At 50.2% G+C, this 2,922-nt stretch overlaps 1 protein-coding gene across 1 annotated transcript in view; it reads right to left on the bottom strand.

The window, feature by feature from the left end:
* ANO10 (anoctamin 10) overlaps positions 1-2,124 on the bottom strand; it is a 222,129-nt gene extending 220,005 nt beyond the window's left edge. Inside the window, exon 1 of the mRNA XM_021718822.1 lies at positions 1,974-2,124. The gene's annotated coding sequence lies outside the window, so the exon portion shown is untranslated. The remainder of the gene's footprint in view (positions 1-1,973) is intronic.
* Positions 2,125-2,922: the final 798 nt, after the last annotated feature.

Consider the following 2,922-nt stretch of genomic DNA (forward strand, 5'->3'; position numbering starts at 1 on the left):
AAGCGGCCACTGCACTCCAGTCTGGGCGACAGTGAGACTCCAACTCAAAAAAAAAAAGGTGTTAGCTCATAAAAGTAAAAACTAGAGACAATTTAGATAGCCAACAAATGAGGAATAGACTAATATAGTTCAGCTATCATTTAAACCCAGGACAAATACAACTATCTTGAGCAACACTGAATTTTTACCACAAGCACAGTACTAAGCACACAGTTGAAATTCTAATATTTGATGAAAGAATAAATCCATTTAATGAATGATTATAGTTATTTTTAAAGATATTTAAGAAGAATTTATAGTGATCCAGGAAAATACCAAGAAAATATTAAGTGGAGAAAAAAGCAAAATAAATTAAAATAATAGTATTACCCAATTATGTAATATGTACATATTTATATGCACAGAAATAAAAAAAATAGGAGGAAATACATAAAAATGCTAATGGGGTAGTAAATTACAGGGGATTTTAATTTTCATCCTTAAATTTTTCTCTGTCTTCAGCGAAAAGAAAGTTTCACTGTGTGTTGTTTTTGTTTTTGTTTTTTGAGTTGGAGTCTCACTCCGTCCGTCTCCCTGGCTAGAGTGCAGTGGCATGCTCGGGGTCACCCCAACATCGACTTGCTGGGCTAGGGTGATCCTTCTGCATCAGACTTCCAAGTAGCCGGAACTACAGGCATGCGCTACTATGCCCGGCTAATTTTTTCATTTACTGTAGAGACGAGATCTCCTCAGGTTGCCTAGGCTGTTCTTCGAATCTGTGGACTCAGGCAATTCCCTCACCTTGGCCTCCCAAAGTGCTGGGATTACAGGCTTGAGCCACCGTGTCCGGCCTCACTGGGTTTTTTAAAGTGCATACACACACTCCAATTTACCAGGCCTTTTCTATTCCCTTCCATTATTTTAGATCTTTTAAATTTTATTCTTCATCTGTAATTCTACAAGTCTTTCAGCAATTGCTGGTCAGAATAGATGATATACGTTCCAAAGCTAATTTAAAACTGTTTGGCCTACTCACAGAATGGGCCCTTAGAATAACATCTCTAGGTTAGTGTGACTTTAAATTGAAAGTAGACGTTTGAAAGTAGATTTAAATATTTTAAACCCCACAGGATTAGATTTACACTCTGCAGGACTTAAGGGAATATGATACAACTGGATCTTAAGTCTGAATAAACCTCAACAGTACTTTTTCAGCCTGGGGCCTCCTTATGCTGATCGGTTGGAATAGGGCATTACAGAAGACAGTGCTCATCAATACTGGTGCTATGAGGACACCAGGAAAATTAGAAGCAGTCTTTAGGGGGGCCCCCTTCCTACCCACATTTCTCAGGTGTACCAGGCACTGCCCTTGATTTGCATCTAATTAAATTGTACATGTCCTAGTCTAATCACTCCAATGTAAGAAAAAGCATTATCCTGCAAGCTCGCTCCGGCTATCTTCCCTGTGCCGGGGCTGCCCGGGGGAAGCGTGAATCGTGCGCCCCAGGGAGCTGGTTCTTCCACAAAGCGCCCTTCCCAATGCTTCTCCAAGTTCTTCACCCCCACTCATACCTCCTCCCCAAAAGCTCTGAAGACCCTATGTCTCTCTATCGGGACTCCATTAGCCCCAAATTTCGGCCTCAACACGTTCCTTTTAGTACTCAACCCTCCACCCCCCCCGCCCCCAGACCCATATCCCCTCCTCAAGTCTCGGCCCTCCCCAGGCCCCCCCTGTGGCAGCCACTCCCCGCAACACCTTCTTCATTCCTCCCCGCCCCCAGCCTCCACGCCCATCCCAGTCCCACTTCCCCATTCCCGGACTGCCAGGACTCGGAGACGTCCCGGGAGGGAAAAGCGGCGGCTGGGAGGAGTCCCGGGAGGAGTCCCCGGAGGCGTCCCGCCGCCGGCACCAGCCGGGACTCCGTCACCGCACAGACCCGGGCGTACTCAGTGCCGCGGACGGCGAGGGTGTCGGGGTCCTCTCACCCACTCACCTGCAGCTGCGGCGCTCCACGTCTTCGGGGGCGGGCCCGAGAGCCGGCGACACCAGGAGGTTGGGCGAGCGGTAGCTCGGTGCGGGGGCGGGTCGTGCCTGCGGGGCGGGCGCCGCGGTGCGCTGGGCGTGGCCGGGCCTAGAAGCAGTAACGCGCATGCGGGGGCGGGGCCGCGGCGGGCTGTCACTCCGAGTGGGGGCGGAACCCTACAGGAGGGACGGGCCTCCCTAAGCAGTCACTCCAGAGGGGGGCGGGACCACAGCGGAAGGGGCGCGGCGTCGCTGGGCTGCCGCACTGGGCGGGGACCGAGACCGGTAAGGAGAAACAAAGGGCAAGCCAAACTGGGTTGTCACCTGTAACGCGAGCCCAGGAAGGGGGAGGGGAGAGGACTGCGGGATCAAAATGAATCGGGACCGGGGCGGGAGAAGCAGGGCCAGAAAAGGGAGAGGCAGGCCTGGTTGAGCTGTCACTCCAAGCGTGGGTGGCACCAGCTGAGCTTTCCACCGAGACGGGCTCAAGCCAAGGAGAGGAGTACGCCCCTTTACATTTCCCTCTTTTCCATCCTTTAAAGACCAGAATCCAGTTTTCTGGTCACTTTCAGTTATAAGAACACAAGTCTTATTTTAATTATAGGTCATTTTCAAATGATGAAAAGCCCAAGGCTTATTTATGACCAAAATCTCACATCCAACTAAGGCCAAATCCCTACAAGTGGCCATAGGGTTTCCCAGCATCCCCTCCCCTAACTCTCAGAAAACATCTTTTACTTGCTCCTCTCCAGCCACACTGGTCCCCTTGCTTTTCCTAGAACTTACCGACACCATGCCACATCAGGGTCTTTACCCTAGGTGTTCCCTGTGCCTAGAAAGCTATTCTTCCAGGCAGCTGCTTGGTTCAATTTCTCTTCTCCCTCAAGTCTTTGCTCCATTCTCACCTTCTCCCTGAGGCC

The sequence above is a fragment of the Carlito syrichta genome, unplaced genomic scaffold (assembly GCF_000164805.1).
Source record: "Carlito syrichta isolate Samal-C Ts95f unplaced genomic scaffold, Tarsius_syrichta-2.0.1 Scaffold313745, whole genome shotgun sequence".
NCBI classification, from domain to species: Eukaryota; Metazoa; Chordata; class Mammalia; order Primates; family Tarsiidae; genus Carlito; species Carlito syrichta.